Source organism: Bos javanicus, chromosome 29, assembly GCF_032452875.1.
Source record: "Bos javanicus breed banteng chromosome 29, ARS-OSU_banteng_1.0, whole genome shotgun sequence".
In the NCBI taxonomy this organism is placed as follows: domain Eukaryota; kingdom Metazoa; phylum Chordata; class Mammalia; order Artiodactyla; family Bovidae; genus Bos; species Bos javanicus.
The window spans coordinates 13,197,114-13,215,586 of NC_083896.1; the positions used below are offsets into that span (position 1 = coordinate 13,197,114).

Consider the following 18,473-nt stretch of genomic DNA (forward strand, 5'->3'; position numbering starts at 1 on the left):
GGAGAAGGAAATGGCAACCCACTCCAGTGTTCTTGCCTGGAGAATCCCAGGGACGGGGGAGCCTGGTGGGCTGCCGTCTATGGGGTCGCACTGAGTCGGACATGACTGAAGCGACTTAGCAGCATATATATATATATATATTTAATTTTATTGGAGGCTAGTTGATTTACAGTATTGTGTTAGTTTCTGCTGTATAGCAGGGAATCAGTTATACATATATCCTCTCTTTTTTAGATTCATTTCTCATATAGGTCATTACAGACTATTGAGTAGGGTTTCCTGTGCTATACAGTAGGCCTTTATTCGTTATCTATTTTGTATGTAGTAGTGTGTATGTCAGTCCCAATCTCCTAATTTTTTCCCCCCAACCCCTGGTAACTACAAGTTTGTCTTCTATATGTAACTCTATTTCTGTTTTGTAGATAAGTTCATTTGTATCCTTTTTTTTTTTTAGGTTCCACATATAAGTGATACATGGTATCTGTCTTTCTGTGTCTGACTTACTTCACTCAGTATGACAATCTCTAGGTCCGTCCATGTTGCTCCAAATGGCATTATTTCATTCCTTTTTATGCCCAAATAACATTCCATTGTATATATGCGCCACGTCTTAATCCATTCCTCTGTTGATGAGCAGAGGAATGGATTGCTAGGAGGCAATGGATTGGAGGCAATGGATTGGCAATTGCTAGGAGGCAGCAGAGGAGTGGATTGCTAGGTTGCTTTCATGTCCTTGCTGTTGTAAGTAGGGCTACTATGAACATTGGGGTATGTTTTCAAATTATGGTTTTCTTTGGATATATGCCCAGGAATGGAATTGTTGGATCGTTTGGTAGCTCTCTTTTCAGTTTTTTAAGGAACGACTGTACTGTTCTCCACAGGGACTGTACCAGTTTACAGTCCCACCAACAATGTAGGAGGGTTCTGGCCCCTTCATTCTTAAACAGGTCAATCAAGCTTGGACCTGATCACAAGGCCTGGCACATAGTCATCATTGATTAAATGGTCGTTTTATTTGTTTGGGAAACACTTGAAAAGCCGTTACTGTCTTGGGTGTCCCTGCCTAGAGTTTTGCACAGCACGTGTTTGCCCATCAGAATCTATGACTTGCCATAGCCCTGCAAGGTGAGAGGGGCTGGGAGGCCCGCTCTTGTTCCATCAGAGACGAGCAACTAGGCACCCAGGGCTAAGTGATTCATGTATCTAGTGTGTTACAGAATCGGGGCACAATAGAGTTCAGGTCTCTCAATTCTGAGCCCAGCGCTCCTTCTTTGCTGCCATGGAAATTAGAAGAGAGATGGCTTCTTACACCGAGTTCTTAGCTTTCTTGGGCCTGGATGATGTGTTAATCAAACACCCAATATGCTGATGTGCATAGGTGCCAAGCTGATGTCAATAGCCTGACATGTGCCTCATTTATCTACATTATCTGGAAACAAAGACTGTAAGTTTGGGTGACACTGAATTGAATGACAAAGATCAATTATAAGAACTTTCACACAGTAGATTGAAAAATCACTGATTCCTCAAAGAGATCACAAATATCTTGTCTGTAACTGTTATTTGGCTAAAAGTCAGTTTGGAATAATGCTAAGCTCTGCTTGAAATAAGTTACATTATCATATACAGGTTGAATATTGCAAAATGGAGTGCAAAAGCATCTGTAATTATGTCAGTCTTACAAATTATTAGTTGTCATTTTAGTGTTCTCTTCTGCTCTTTGCCTATATGCATATGTTATTTTTGCATGACATAGAGAATTTTTCTTCTTAAATTTAATAAATGCTAAACTTTTTAGCTTTATATAGTACTTAGAATATTATATTTAACATTTACATAAAATTCCATCTGTTTTGTGTAATACAGTTCATGTAACAATTATCCTGTGGTTAAATTTGTAGGTTATTTTCAATGTTTCACACTTTGTATAGCATTGCAAAGAATATTTTGCACATACAACTTTTCTTTTAGGTATTTTTCCCTTTTTAATATCAATTCCCAAGAGAATTTCTGCTGAGTTAAAAAATTGTTATAACTAATAAACATGTTTGCTTTTTGTGCTACTGTTTGTGGCTTGGGATGGTTTCATCAAATGGCTAATATGTATTTTATAGACAGGAAATTAGAAATAGATCAATTGGATCATTATCCCTTTCTTGTCAATTTTCCTATCTAGTTCCTGGCTTCCATGATGGCCCCATCTGGGAGATAGTGCTGTTGGAATTGTTGTCTTCTCTGAAAATTTACTCAGTAAACAAAGAGGTTTCTCTTTTTGGAGGACTATGTTGTCATCCTGAACCCTGGTTTAGATTCCCTTGAGACAGCTGGGATGGGAAGAGGGCTAGATGTGGAGTCAGAAAATTTGGAATTAAACTGTGGCTATGCCATTTATGAAAACTATTTTGTAAAATTCTTTGCATAGCAAAGAATCATTATTTTTTTATTATAGAGAAAGAAAAAATTCCAGGTATCCAAAATGGGCCTAAACTCCCAAAGAATGTTGTGAGAGTTTAGATTCTCTGCGTTGTGTTCTTTTAGACCTGACGCGTTAGAAAGGTATGTCCTGTGGCGAATGCAAGATTGTATGTTGTCCAGTAGGTTGACAGCACCTCGTACTGTGTTGTATGCAGTAGATAGATCTGGGGACTTCAGGGGAGTTGGACAGCCTCTCTGAAGTGGGGCTAGTAATAGGGCTTAAGGGTGAATTAAATGAGACAGTGTAAGTCAGATGTCCAGCATAACACTAGAGGTTAAAGCATCTGCCTCCACTGTGGGAGACCTTGGTTCGATCCCTGGGTCGGGAAGATCCCCTGGAGAAGGAAATGGTAACCCACTCCAGTATTCTTGCCTGGAGAATCCTATGGATGGAGAAGCCTGGTAGGCTGCAGTCCATGGGGTCACAAAGAGTCGGACATGACTGAGCGACTTCACTTACTTACTGAAGTGGGGCTAGTAATAGGGCTTAAGGGTGAATTAAATGAGACAGTGTAAGTCAAATGTCCATCGTAACACTTGGCACTCAGACATCTGTAGTGTTGGTTCTCCTTCCCAGCTGCTGTACCTCAGGAGAGCTTAATAGATATTTTTCACAGATTTTTTTCTTCAGAAGCTTTAAGGGAGTCAGACTTGACTGTAGCATCAATGTAGTTTATTTTGGTATCTATAAAATATTTAGGAGTATTGAAAGAAGTGTTTTCTTATTTCAAGGGCATCTTGAATTATTTCTGGAGATTGGCTAGCTCAGCTGGCTATATTCAGCAAGTCATAGCCAACACTTAAGCTATTTATTTTAGTATATTTGCTATGCACTGTGCCTTTCCTGTTGGTTCAGATAGAATGGATTTATTTTCAAGTCAAGATGAACGCTTATGTCTAAGACTCAGAGTTTGATGCAGAATTGCAAGCATTGGTAGTTTAAGAGCATAAATGGTGCTGCAACTTGTCTGTGAGATGGAAAGTAATAACTTCTCTCATCCATTGCAGTCCTATCTAAAAAGGTCTTTGTTTTACTATTGAAAAATGTAACAATTCTTTCCATTTCTCTACCATTCTGTATGTTATATAACATGTTCACAGGAACTGCCTCAACCAAATCTTACTACATTTCCTTGAGGAATTGAGATTCAAAAGGCATTTATTATTAAACCCTCCCTGTATGTTAGCTTTGGTTATTAGACTTCTGCATAACACTCTCTTGTGATCTTTGTCTTCAACACTTAATGAAGGACAGGTAATTGGAAAGCAGAGTAACCAGGACTGAAACCCAGGTCTTGGATGCCCAGTCCAGTGCTTTTTTTGGTAACAGTCTTGTTCCCCTGGGAGACAGTGTGATGCTGTAGAAAGAACACCAGCTTGAGTCAGATGACAGGGCCTCTAATCACAGCGACCTGCTTATGGTGGTTCCTTTAGGGAGTCATGCCCTCTCTATGGGCCTCATGTAATTCACCAGTAAAACGAGGAGTTTAGACATGATGACCTCTTTGGTCTCTCCCTACCCTGACAATCAATCCATTTGCCTATAGGACACACTCTTATCATGGGAAGATTCCAAAGAGGTGCTTTCATTCCACAGCTGGCCTGATTGGGAAAGAAGTTTATGAGGCTTCCCTGGTGTCTCAGATGAGAAAGAATCTTCCCACAATGTGGGAAACCCAGATTTGATCCCTGGGTTGGGAAGATCCCATGGAGAAGGTAATGGCTACCCACTCCAGTATTCTTGCCTAGAGAATTCCATGAACAGGGGAGCCTGGCAGGCTACAGACCATGGGATCACACAGAGTCAGACATGACTGAGAGACTAATACTTTCACTTTTATGAGATGAACTTCAAGTGTGGGGTGATCTGGTTTCCTGACTGTGCAGGCCTTTCAGTGCCCACAGACAGCCTTCCCTGGACAAGCCAGAAGGGTGGGTTTTGATCAAATTCTGCCTCCCTGTTAAACACAAACAGGGACTTTTTCCATTCCCAGAGAAAACAATGAGAAGAGAAAACAAAAAGAATTCTGATCTGTTTTTATAATAGTCTCAGATGCAGAGACCATTGTGGTTGGAAGGGACCTTGGCGATGATTTGTTTCAGTTCAATAATTCAGTGTACTAGAACACCGAACCCAGAGCAAGGCAGTGCAGGAAGGCCCAAGGTCTCAGCGAGTAAGAGACGGCCAGGACTAAACCGAGGGCTCCTGTCTCCTGGTCACCTTACTCCCAATAACTGGAGACTTTGAGCCATGCTGATTTTCAGGTTCCTGCTAGCTGTCAAGTGTGTAAGACTAACAGTGGAATGATGCAATCTTGGATTGCTTTGATGGAAGCAGCAGAAATACAGTCTGTAGTACTGACAGCTTTGGAGTCACCCAGACTAGGATTTATCAGGTTGTGAACCTGGGTAAGCCACTTAACTTTTCTGAGGATATGCAAGTGTTGTGGTGTGGCTGGAGTGTGGAAAGTGGAGGTAGGTGAGACTTGAAAGGATAAATGGGAGATATTACCGAGGGTTTGTTTTTTTAATTGAAGTATAGTTGATTTTCAACATTGTGTTAATTGCTACTGGACAGCAAAGTGACTGAGTGATACATATACATACTGTACATTCTTTTTGATATTCTTTCTCATTATGGCTTATCACAGGATTTTGAATATAGTTCCTTGGGATATACAGTTGGGCCTTGCTGTTTATCCTTCCTATACATGATAATTTACATCTGCTAATCCCAAACTCCCAATCCATCCCTCCCCTACTGCCCTCCCCATCGGCAACCACGTTTCTTCTCTATGTTCGTGAGTCTCTTTCTGTTTCATAGGTAAGCTCATTTGTGTCATATTTTGGATTCCACATACAAGTGATACCATACGGCATTTGTCTTTCCCTTGGTGACTTACTTGCTTAGTACGATAATCTCTAGATTCATTCATGTTGTTGTAAATCGCATTACTTCATTCTTTTTTTGTGGCTGAGTAGTATTCTGTCAGAGAAGGCAATGGCACCCCGATCCAGTACTCTTGCCTGGAAAATCCCATGGAAGGAGGGGCCTGGTAGGCTGCAGTCCGTGGGTCTCGAAGAGTCGGACATGACTGAGTGACTTCACTTTCACTTTTCACTTTCATGCATTGGAGAAGGAAATGGCAACCCACTCCAGTGTTCTTACCTGGAGAATCCCAGGGACGGCGAAGCCTGGTGGGCTGCCGTCTATGGGGTCGCACAGAGTCGGACACAACTGAAGTGACTTAGTAGTAGTAGTATTCCATTGCATATGTGTACCATATCCTTACCCATTCACATGTTGATGGACATTTAGGGTGTTTCCATGTCTTGGCTATTGTAAATAGTGCTGCTATGAATATAGGGGCACATGTATCTTTTTGAATTATAGTTTTGTCTGGATCATATGGCAACTATATGGCAACTCTTTTAGTTTTTTGAGAAACCTCCATACTGTTTTCCATAGTGACCATACCAATATATATTCCTAGTTACAATGTAGGAGGGTTCCCTTTTCTCCACACCCTTTCTACTCTCCAGCATTTGTTATTTGTAGACATTTTAATAAAGACCATTTTGACCAGTGTGACGTGGTACCTAATTGCAGTTTTGATTTGAATTTTCTAATAATTACTGACAATGAGCATCTTTTCATGTACCTCTTGGCTATCTGTATGTATTCTTTGGAGAAATGTCTGTTTAGGTAGTCCAATGTGGTTACTTCTTCTGTTGATGGGTTTATGTCATGAATTTTATATCACACTATTTTTGTGCATATATAGGCTGAGTTTTAATATAGTAATGTGTTTTTTGTTTTGCTGGTCATTTCCGTATAAGGGCAAAAAACTCAATAAAACAGATTTCTTTGGATCCTGTCCACTTATGATTGAGGAACTTTCAGCTTTACTCCTTTATTTTTTCCAGTTTGCTTTTGATGTTTCCAGAGACAGACTTTCATGTACTTTCTGCTACTGTAAGGGGTCCAGCATTTCCTTTTTCTGCTCCTGCTGCATATTTGAAGATAGGTAATATCCCATTATGTGTATATGGGCATTGAAGCTTAGGTGCTTTCTCAGCTTATTAAAAGTCATCTAATTAGTGAGTATTGCTAAGTCACTTCAGTGGTGTCCGACTCTGTGCGACCCCATAGACAGCAGCCCACCAGGCTCCCCCGTCCCTGGCATTCTCCAGGCAAGAACACTGGAGTGGGTTGCCATTTCCTCCTCCAATGCATGAAAGTGAAAAGTGAAAGTGAAGTCGCTCAGTTATGTCAGACTCTTAGCGACCCCTAACAGGCTCCTCCGTCCATGGGATTTTCCAAGCAAGAGTACTGGAGTGGGGTGCCATTGGAGACTGAAATTGAATCTGGTCAATTTCAGAACCTAAGTTCAATACCATTTGTTAATCACTGTACTGTATTAGGGGCTTTCCAGGTGGTTCAGACAGTAAAAGAATCCACCTGCTAATGCAGGAGACGTGGGTCAGGAAGATCCTCTGGAGAAGGGAATGGCAACCCACTTCAGTGTTCTTGCCTGGGGAATCCCACGGACAGAGGAGCCTGACAGGCTATAGTCCATGGGGTCTCGAAGGGTTGGGCATGACTGAGCGACTTAGTAACAAGAACAATGATAAACTATATTAGAGGTTTTCCAGGTAGCTCAGTGATAAAGAATCTGCATGCCAATGCGGGAGCATGGGGAGCTGCAGGAGCTGCGAGTTTTATCCCTGAGTTGGGAAGGCCCCCTGGAAGAGGAAATGGCAACCCACTCCAGTTATCTTGCCAGGATGACCCCATGGACAGAGGAAACTGGCAGGCCGCAGTCCGTGGAGCTGCAAAGAGTCGGACGCTACTGAGTGACTGTGCATGCCTGCCCACACACTATATGAGCTCAGTTGGTTTCTCTTCAACATTTTCATTCCACCCCTCATAATTTAGTTATAGTCATGTTTTTATACACAGGGAGTGTAGATGATTTTAATTTCCTTTTTTTCATAGACAAGATCAACTTTACCAGACTGAAACCCTCAAGACAAAGGAGCCCAGGAAAGAAATCTCATCAGGAAAATAGAGGAAGTTTTCATGGAGTTGGTACAAGTCCGAAACTTTTAATGAATCCAGTTGTGTTGTTTTCATAGTTAAGATCCCCTCAGATGTCAGGAGATAGATGCATAGGTGTCAGCTCATAAGGTACAGCTCTGATGTGAGAGTGGAAATACCAGAAGCTGGAATCCCTCCGTGCTACAAGATAACGAAGGAAGCCAGAGATAAGTAGGAAGAAACATTGGTTACCAAGAGGGAAAGCAATTGTTTTTTGCTAAATCAAATATTTATGAGACTGGGATTTGATTACCTATGGCTTAACAATTCAAGGGAAAGATAATTTTCTAGAAATGCCCAAGGTGTTGGAGTAATTCAGATAACTGTACCTTGTATGAAAATAATTAATCACTAGAATTTGGAATGCATGCAAATTATGATGAGGATAGAAGATATCTTGCAGTGTGAAGGCATGGTGGTGTAACATGTTGGAAGGATTAAAATATATCCTGTTGTCATGCACCATTCCTTCCCTTGTCAATACAGAGCATTTGGTTTTGATTTTCGGTTTTGCTAACATGTTTTGAATGCCTACCACGTGTCAGACACCTTTAGATTGGTTTAAAAAATTTTAATAACCATAAAACCATTAAGGTGTATATTATTTCATTTTATGGAAGAGGAAATTGTTATTCAGAGAAGTGAAACGGTTCTCAAGGATACAGAGCCGATAAGGTGAAACTTTGGCTTGGTACTCAGGTCTGTATGACACTGAAATCCACAATCTTTTCCTCATCCCATTATGCTTTTCAGGCATTCCTAACCTACAAGTTCTGGCCTGAAAGGGGGTTATGGAGACTTAGCCTGAGGTCTGTAGTTTTGATGGAGCAAAAAAAAAAAAAAAAAAGCAATATATTATCTTGAGTGAGGATGAAGCGAAGGAAGTCGAGATCATTTATCAAGTGTGCCCACTGATTCATTGCTGGAAAAACCTTGCTCACTACCTTTGGTGAGAAATGAACCACAGTCTGTTATAGCTGAAGGAACCAGGCACTCATGTGATTCAACCTTCTCATTTTACGGATGAGTACTCTAGAGTCCTTAAAGAGGAAAGTGATTTGTCCAAGGTTGTTATGTGATGAATCAGTGTCAGGGTTTGCTCACCAGAGTCCTAGCTCTCCGTAGCACAGTCTGGGGTCTGTTCTCTGAAACTACACTAGAAAAGACTCATTCTATTTCTATATACAGCTCTTTAAATATGTGGTGCCAATGCTAGGTACCCCCAAATCTGCTTCAGGTGAAGCAGACTTTCATTGGTCAAGTGTTTCTATCACGGCCTAGTTTCCAGATTGCTCATCATGTTCCATCTTTTCCAGAAGAGCATCATATTGTCAATTTTCCCCTCAAACTTTTTGTCCAGAAATGAATACATCACCCCACATTATACAGTAAAAGATTCAACTAAGGAGAATGCATATAAGGTTTTGCAACTTGCACAGCTAAGATCAAAGCTCCAGTTGTTGGTTTCAGGGTTATGGAGTCATGAATATGGCAAATTGAGATGAAATAGATGACTGTTCTTCCTACTTCAAATTTTTGAAAATGTTGGATAAAATTATACCAAAGAATTTTTGCATGCATCGCTGAAGAATAAACCAAGAACAAAAAATGGGCAAGTGCCAAAACAAAGAGGAAGCTCAAAGTTAGAGCAGTAAAGTAAAAAAAACTATATGGTTACTGTAATGTGTAGAATTTAAAGTCTGGAGATTGGAGATTAACACTCTCTGATATTGGTATCAGGAGGATACTGGCTGTAGATGAACCAACTGCCTAAAGGCAGGAGCCATGAATATCTGTCTGTTCCTGAGATAAGGACCAGAAAAACCTGGTCTGTCTTTTTGGAAGGCAGCAGGAAGTTTGCAGTCCTCCTGGGGCTGTGCCTGGTAAACAGATCACCGATGAGAAATCAGAACCCCCATGTACACCACGCACAGCTGTGGGGTATGATTCAGAGCAGTACCGAAGTACTGTGAACACTAAAGCAAAAAGGTAACTTCAAAACTGGTTTAGAACCGGTGAAGACTGTGGAGACTAACAGAGACAGATTTAACACTCTACAGGGACATTTCCAGAGCACCGAGACTCCCACAGTGCTGCTGAAGATGAGTATGCAATCAAATATTAAAAAATCAGATGAAGGAATAAATTGCCAGGGGAGAATTCAGCAGGTGAAACAAACATTAACAGATGAAGTAAATATCACCTCAAGATATAGATGTAATAAAACAATCTAAAACAGAAGTTTAAATAAATTTAAAATGATCAGAGGGACAAAAGGTCAGAGAAAAATAGAAATGAAGGCACAAATCAGGTAATTTGAAAAAATCACAGGGATATCTGCAGCAGAACCAAAGTGAAAGTCTAGAAATGAAGAAAAGGTCATTAAAATAAAGCATTCAGTTGAAAGGTGAGGGGAAGAAATGATGATGCTGAAGATAGTTCTGAGAAAATTATCTAGAATATACACAAGCAGCAAAGAGATAGAAAATGAAGAAATTGAGACACAAAAGCCAGAGATTCCAACATAATAAAAGTAACAGATTGAGATAACAGGGTGGAGGCAATTGAAAGAAACTATAGCTTAGAATTACCAGATTTAAGTATATGAATCTGTAAAGTGAGAGAGCGTATAGGTTCTCATCAGAATAAATTAATTTTTCAATTCAGTAAATACATAATGAGCACCTCTTGTATGCTAAATACTGTTGTAGGTGGCAAAAAAAGTTTTGCCTTCATAGCTTTAACATTCTAGTTGAGAATGGGGAGAAATGGACAAAACCCCACAATGCTGCTGCTGCTGCTAAGTCGCTTCAGTCGTGTCCAACTCTGTGCGACCCCATGGACTGCAGCCTACCAGGCTTCTCCGTCCATGGGATTCTGCAGGAAAGGACACTGGAGTGGGTTGCCATTTCCTTCTCCAATGCATGAAAGTGGAAAGTGAAAGTGAAGTCTCTCAGTCATGTCCGACTCTTAGTGACCCAATGGACTGCAGCCTACCAGGCTTCTCCATCCAAGGGATTTTCCAGGCAAGAGTACTGGAGTGGGGTGTCATTGCCTTCTCCCAAAACCCACAATAGACGAATGAAACATAGCAGGGAAGTGGGAGAATCATACTTACCGTCTGGTCATCTGGTACCTGTTCAGCCATTCAGCCCATGTGTCTCTGCTGTGCTTGGAGGCTGAGATCTGGTCTAGTTCGTCTCTGCATAGGATGAGGCATGACGTATCATGGATCCTGACATAATCTGGATATCCAATAAAAATAAGATGCATTTCAGTTCAGTTCAGATCAGTCGTTCAGTCATGTCTGACTCTTTGCAACCCCATGGATTGCAGCACGCCAGGCCTCCCTGTCCATCACCAACTCCTGGAGCTTACTCAAACTCATGTCCATTAGGTCGGTGATGCCATCGAACCATCTCATCCTCTGTCGTCCCCTTCTCCTCCCTTCAATCTTTCCCAGCATCAGGGTCTTTTCCAACATCTTCTCTCACCACTTTTTGCTCGAGTTAGCCTCCATCTTACTGATTTGCAAGCCTGTACTCCTCTGTTGGAGAGAAGTGACCAAGAACTGTCTACCTGCTGGTAGCCATGTCTTTGTAATCATCATCCTCATTAGTGCTTGACCACTCATCTATATCCTTACTGCTTCTACCAGTGTTTAGTTCTCATGGTTTCTTTCCTAAGTTAGTGCAACTGCTCCCTAATTCCCACTCCAGTACTCTTGCCTGGAGAATCCCAGGGATGGGGGAGTCTGGTGGGCTACCGTCTATGGGGTCGCACAGAGTCAGACACGACTGAAGCGACTTAGCCGCAGCAGCTCCCTAATTGACTTCCTTCCTCTCCCCACTCTAACTCATAATCCATGCTGGCAGTTAGGATGATTTCTTTAAAATATATTTGACTATGTAATTTTCCTGCCTACAGTTCATCAATGACCTTAAACTTTCTTAAACTATAGAAGATGCTCTATGATCTCTTTCTTACCTCCCCAGGCTCCCTTCTCCTTCTTCCTATATTCCTACCCCATGTACGATTCATACCAAATGACTTACAGTCCCTAGACTCATCATATATGTTCAACACATTCTGTGCCTTCATTTATTCTGCTACATATGTATGAATGAGCTTTTTCTTATTTAAGTCCCGTTCCTGATAGCTGGATACATATTCGTCTTGAGATTCAGTGTAGGTTCACCTCCTCTATGGTGCTTCTTCTGATGCCCATCTTGTAGTTGAATTAGTCTTTCATTCCTTGAGATCCTATAGACTGAAAAACATTTTGTCATAGTGCCCTTATGCTTGCTTTGAATTTTTTTTAAAATTTTATTTTATTTTTAAACTTTACAATATTGTATTGGTTTTGCCAAATATCGAAACGAATCCGCCACAGGTATACATGTGTTCCCCATCCTGAACCCTCCTCCCTCCTCCCTCCCCATACCATCCCTCTGAGTCGTCCCGGTGCACCAGCCCCAAGCATCCAATATCGTGCATCGAACCTGGACTGGCATCTCATTTCATATATGATATTATATGTATTTCAATGCCATTCTCCCATATCATCCCACCCTCTCCCTCTCCCACAGAGTCCAAAAGACTGTTCTATACATCAGTGTCTCTTTTGCTGTCTCATATACAGGGTTATTGTTACCATCTTTCTAAATTCCATATATATGCGTTAGTATACTGTATTGGTGTTTTTCTTTTTGGCTTACTTCACTCTGTATAATAGGCTTCAGTTTCATCCACCTCATTAGTACTGGTTCAAATGTATTTGTCTTCTCCACTAATTTTAAGGGTAAATGCCATTTCTTATTTTACTCTATTTCCCCTCCAAATGTATGACATACTTCTCATACCCCATAAATGCTTTCTGAAAGGGGAAGTGAGTAAAGAAATGGTGATTGGCACAAAGAAGATGTTTATTTCAAAACACAGAATTGATTATCTGACTCTGTTTAACCCTGGAAGCCTGCTTGGCTACTCTTTGGCCATGGGGAGCTAATCTGAAAGTGTAGATATTTTTGAGGCACAACCTCAAGTCCTAAAATGAGATGTTCTTTATTCTGACTTTATAGGAAGCCTGCAGTCACTCGGAGACCTTGAAAGTCCCCCTCAAAGGTAAAGAATGACCACATTTGATTTAACCACAGAAGCAATTAACTCTCCAGCAGTGTGGAAAACAGCTTTTGAGCTGTATTTATCGATGCATAGATTTCACAGAGCTGTGATATTTGAAGACAAATGACTGTGCCCGTAATTAAGACTGCTGGAGAAATTGGCAGCTGTGATATGATGATGGAAGGCCCAGAGAAAGGGCAAGGGAGTGAGATTGGTCAGGATGATACAGTCTCTGTGACCTTAATGCCCTCTTCCTAGTCATTGATTTCCCAATTAAATATAACTTTTCATTCAGTCAGTTCCTATATACTGCAAGTTATTGATGCCCTGCTGTAGGAAGCACAGATGACCTACGGATGAAACTGTAGGGAAAGATAATCTCACTTTATGTTTTTATTCAATATAACAAGATAGTGAGTGATCACACCATCATGGTTATCTGGGTTGTGAAGATCTTTTTTGTATAGTTCTGTGTTTTCTTGCCACCTCTTCTTAATATCTTCTGCTTCTGTTAGGTCCATACCATTTCTGTCCTTTATCGAGCCCATCTTTGCATGAAAAGTTCCCTTGGTATCTCTAATTTTCTTGACGAGATCTCCAGTCTTTCCCATTCTATTGTTTTCCTCTATTTCTTTACATTGATCATTGAGGAAGGCTTTCTTATCTCTCCTTGCTATTCTCTGGAACTCTGCATTCAAATGGGTATATCTTTCCTTTTCTCCTTTGCTTTTTGCTTTTCTTCTTTTTACAGCTATTTCTAAGGCCTCCTCAGACAGCCATTTTGCTTTTTTGCATTTCTTGGGGATGGTCTTGATTACTGCCTCCTGTACAATATCATGAACCTCTCTCCATAGTTCTTCAGGCACTCTGTCTATAAGATCTAATCCCTTTAATCTCTTTGTCACTTCCACTGTATAATCATAAGGGATTTGATTTAGGTCATACCTGAATGGTCTAGTGATTTTCCCTACTTTCTTCAATTTAAGTCTGAATTTGGCAATCAGGAGTTCATGATCTGAGCCACAGTCAGCTCCTTGTCTTGTTTTTGCTGACTGTATAGAGCTTCTCCATCTTTGGCTGCAAAGAATATAATCAATGTGATTTCGGTATTGACCATCTGGTGATGTCCATGTGTAGAGTCGTCTCTTGTGTTGATGGAAGAGGGTGTTTGCTATGACCAGTGTGTTTTCTTGGCAAAACTCTATTAGCCTTTGCCCTGCATCATTTTATACTCCAAGGCCAAATTTCCCTGTTACTCCAGGTATCTCTTGGCTTCCTACTTTTGTATTCCAGTCCCCTATAATGAAAAGGACATCTTTTTTGGGTGTTAGTTCTAGAAGGTCTTGCAGGTCTTCATAGAACCGTTCAACTTCAGCATCTTTGGAGTTAGTGGTTGGGGCATAGACTTGGATTACTGTGATATTGAACAGTTTGCCTTGAAAACAGAGATCATTCTGTTGTTTTTGAGATTGCACCCAAGTACTGCATTTCAGACTCTTGTTGACTATGATGGCTACTCCATTTCTTCTGAGGGATTCTTGCTGACAGTAGAAGATATAATGATCATCTGAGTTAAATTTGCCCATTCCAGTCCATTTTAGTCCATTCCAGTCCATTTAAGTCCATCACACCATGATGGTGTGATCACTCACCTAGAGTCAGACATCCTGGAATGTGAAGTCAAGTGGGCCTTAGGAAGCACCACCATGAACAAAGCTAGTGGAGGTGATGGAATTCCAGTTGAGCTATTTCAAATCCTAAAAGATGATGCTGTGAAAGTGCTGCACTCAATATGCCAGCAAATTTGGAAAACTCACCAGTGGCCAAAGGACTGGAAAAGGTCAGGTTTCATTCCAATCCCAAGGAAAGGCAATGCCAAAGAATGTTCAAACAACCACACAATTGCACTCATCTCACACGCTAGCAAAGTAATACTCAAAATTCTCCAAGCCAGGCTTCAACAATATGTGAACCGAGAACTTCCAGATTTTCAAGCTGGATTTAGAAAAGGCAGAGGAACCAGAGATCAAATTGCCAACATCTGCTGGATCATTGAAAAAGCAAGACAGTTCCAGAAAAACATGTAATTCTGCTTTATTGACTATGACAAAGCCTTTGACTGTGTAGATCACAACAAACTGTGGAAAATTCTTAAACAGATGGAAATACCAGACCACCTTACCTGCCTCCTGAGAAATCTGTATAGTTAGAACTGGACATGGAACAACAGACTGGTTCCAAATGGGAAAAGGAGTATGTCAAGGCTGTATATTGTCACCCTGCTTATTTAACTTATATGCAGAGTATATAATGCAAAATGCTGGGCTGGATGAAGCACAAGCTAGAATCAAGATTGCCGGGAGAAATATTAGTAACACACAGATGACACCATCCTTATGGCAGAAAGCAAAGAATTAAAGAGCCTCTTGATGAAAGTGAAAGAGGAGAGTGAAATAATTGGCTTGAAACTCAACATTCAGAAAACTAGGATCATGGCATCTGACCCCATCACTTCATGGCAAATAGATGGGGAAACAATGGAAACAGTGAAAGACTTTTTGGGGGCTCCAAAATCACTGCAGATGGTGACTGGCAGCATGTATGCATTAAAACATGATATTGATTTTTCTGACTTACTTCTCTCTGTATGACTATCTCCATGTCTGCACAAATGGCAATTTGTTCTTTTTTATGGATGAGTAATATTATTGCCTTGGCTTCTACTTATGCCATTCTCTTTCTCTGTGTAGCATACCCACCCCCACACTTCTCTTAAAAACTCCTACTCACTGTTTAATATTCAGTCAGTGTTCAAATAAAATATTCAATTTAAATAAAAGAATTCTTGAACTACTTCAATCATGTAGACTTCCTAAAACTCTCTCAGATGGTTTAGGGATCTCTTTGATACAGAGCCATCATATTCTTCATATCTTCATATTGCCTTCATCAGACTCTAGGATGGTTATTTCTTTGTTCCCTGTGTTTTCAACTAAGCTGTGAACTCTTTGAAGAAGGCATTGCCTCTTTGTAACTTGAGGGCTCATCTGAGTATCTGCTACCTGGTAGGTATTCCGTACATACTTGAAGGTTTGTTAGTCAGGTTTCTCCAGAGAGAAAGAGATTTATTATAGGAATTGGCTCTCATTAGCATGGAAGCTGAGAAGTCCCACAATCTGCTGTCTGAAATCTGGGAAACCAGAAAAGCCTATTGTTTTCAGTTTTAATCTAAAGGCCTGAGAATCAGGAGCTCTGAAGTTGAAAGGCAGGAAAAGATAGATGTCCCAGCTCAAGGAAAGAGAGAATTTGCTCTTCTTTTGCCTTTTGGTTCCATTCAGACCCTCAAAGGATAGACTGATACCCATCCATTTTTGGTGATGGAGGGTTCCTTTTCTCAGTCTCTTGAACCAAATGCTAATCTCTTCCAGAAACACCATCACAGACACACCCCCAAATAATGTTTTATCAGGTATCTTGGCTTTCCTCAGTCCAGTCAGACTGACACATGAGACTGACCATCACAGAGGAGCCTGAGACATACCCACTGAAATCCATTTGTGATACAGTTTGACAGTCTCAGCTGGTGGGGTTCATGGCTTTTCTTGCCAGAGAGGTCTGAGGTGGAAACAAGGGCTCAGGAGGCCAGGCTCTTACTCCAGTAGGATAGCTGGGATATGCATGCTAAAGATATTAAGCCTCTAGGCTTAGCACATTTTGGATGTGTGGTGGTGAGTGCCAAGGTTGGTGGTGTGCTTAACTCTCCCTCACCAAACACAAGTGGAGTTTGGGTGTGGTCTTGTCCTCATCTTTTATATGTTGTGCTTGGAATAAGACTTGCAAATAGGCATATCTATTGGCCATTTACTTTTTCATACACTCCCTGTGTCTGTATATACAATTTACCTTTTTCTAAACTTCCTGTGTCTGTATATACAATCAGGCTTTAGGACTGACTATATCATGAAAGTTTCTTTTTTAGGGATAGTTATTTTCTATGAAGTTCCTTGACCTGGGGCTTAGATCCACTCATCAATATACAGTGCAACTTCAACCCAGACATAACTAGATGAATAGAGACAATGAAAATCATGAATAACCATAGACTCCTGCCGCTGTGTCCTGTCCCATGAAATTAGGCCCTTCTCCTACTGATGCCAGTCTGGTTGAGACCTGAGTTTTCCAAGTCCCATTCTTTTTGGACTGCTTTAAGGTCTAGCATGTTTTGTGGCCGAGGTTTCTGGCATGAAAGGAGAGGAACAAGAGGATGATGGGAGAGGCCTTCTGCAGGTTTTTAAGGTTTGAGCAGCTCCATCTGGATGAAACTGAAACAAAGAAAAATTCTGATCATAAAGACAATGCCTTATGCACTTTAGGGAGATGGATATGTCAACACAATAGTGAAGAAGAAATTGAACCATTTGAGAAATTGAGACATACAGTATTTTTGAGTAAGTCAGCCATTCTCATTCTTCTTTTGGACAGCTACAAGGTCATGCCTTCTTAGGGGAATTTTAGAACTTACTCAGTGGGCTGGCTTTAATCAGACTGCAGCCATTTCCTTTTCTGTTGCCTTGTCATAAGGAGGGGTTTGGTCAGATGCTGTCTCTCCAGCCCATAAGTTGTAATGCAGGTTTTTATGCATGGTCTGAACACAGAGGTGATAGATGGTACCCAGGATGCTTGGGAAGATTGCCTTATGACTTTGCCCTCAGCAAACTGCCCTTCATAAGCTGAAGGCATCACCTTCACAAGGGCAGCTTCAGTGCCTTCTTTGAAAAAGTAATTTTCTTTTGTGAGTCACATGCTGTGTCATGGTTTATCACAATAGGAAGAACTGAAAGCTATAGAACCCAGGAGGCAAAAAAGAGCTGTCTAAGGAATAACAAGAACTGATTTTATTCTCTGTCACGCAGTGATAAAAAGGCATTTTGTAAAAGCTTTTAGTTGGTTTTCTTTTTTTCCTAATCATGTTCAGGAATGCATCTAATGCATTTTGTATTGAAAGGAAAAAGGAGAATCATTTTAAAGAATTGCCTTCCTTTAAAAAGATTTTATCTGGCTAGAGTTGGAGATATGGGCTCCTTATGAAGTATACAAGTCAACAGAATGCTATGGGAACATGGAAAAGTTAGTACGGACTCTGCTTGAGAGAATCTGGGAAGGTTTCATACAGGGGTGAACTCAAGCTGGGCCTCATAGGGTGTGTAGGAGTTTTCTCTGTGAAAATGGAGAAAGGACATTCCAAACAAGCAAAAAACCATGTGCAAAGACACAAAAGCATCTCTCAAACCTCTACACAATTTTTTTTTTTTTTTTGGTAAGCACTGACTATTTTTGCTCCTGGACTTGGGATAAAAGAAATGCTGCTTAGGTTTACAGAGGAGATATGAATTCCATATCAGTAATAATGGATCCAAAATTAACAGTGTAATTTCAGTTATATTCTTTCGTTTGACAAATGTTTATTGAGAACTTTATCTAGAACGCTGATCTAGCTGTGCAGCAGCCAGAGATACAGCAATGAATGAGACTGACAAAACCCCCTTCCCTCATTGTGGTTAGCGCTTCTCAGTGCTGTTTATAACATTTCTGAGAGTTTTGACCTGAGGATGCCAGGAAAGCAGCTCCCTTCTCTCCCTCTGCCACCCCGTGTATATATATACATGCATGTGTGTGTGTTGGTGGAAATGGATCCTGCTGTGCTATTGTAAGAGAAGTAACTGGAGGTCAGTAATTGAAGCTAGAAGCACAGGGGCTCCTGTTTCTCCTGTTT

The 18,473-nt window shown here is 40.8% G+C and overlaps 1 long non-coding RNA gene across 1 annotated transcript; it reads right to left on the reverse strand.

Annotated features, from left to right (window-relative positions):
• Nucleotides 1-7,477: 7,477 nt before the first annotated feature.
• On the reverse strand, nt 7,478-11,994 carry LOC133241070 (uncharacterized). The gene is made up of 3 exons (XR_009734502.1): nt 10,955-11,994; nt 10,713-10,821; nt 7,478-7,717 (listed from the first exon to the last, which is right to left on the reverse strand). It is a non-coding gene; the product is annotated as an uncharacterized LOC133241070 (long non-coding RNA).
• Between the last annotated feature and the right edge of the window lie 6,479 nt (nt 11,995-18,473).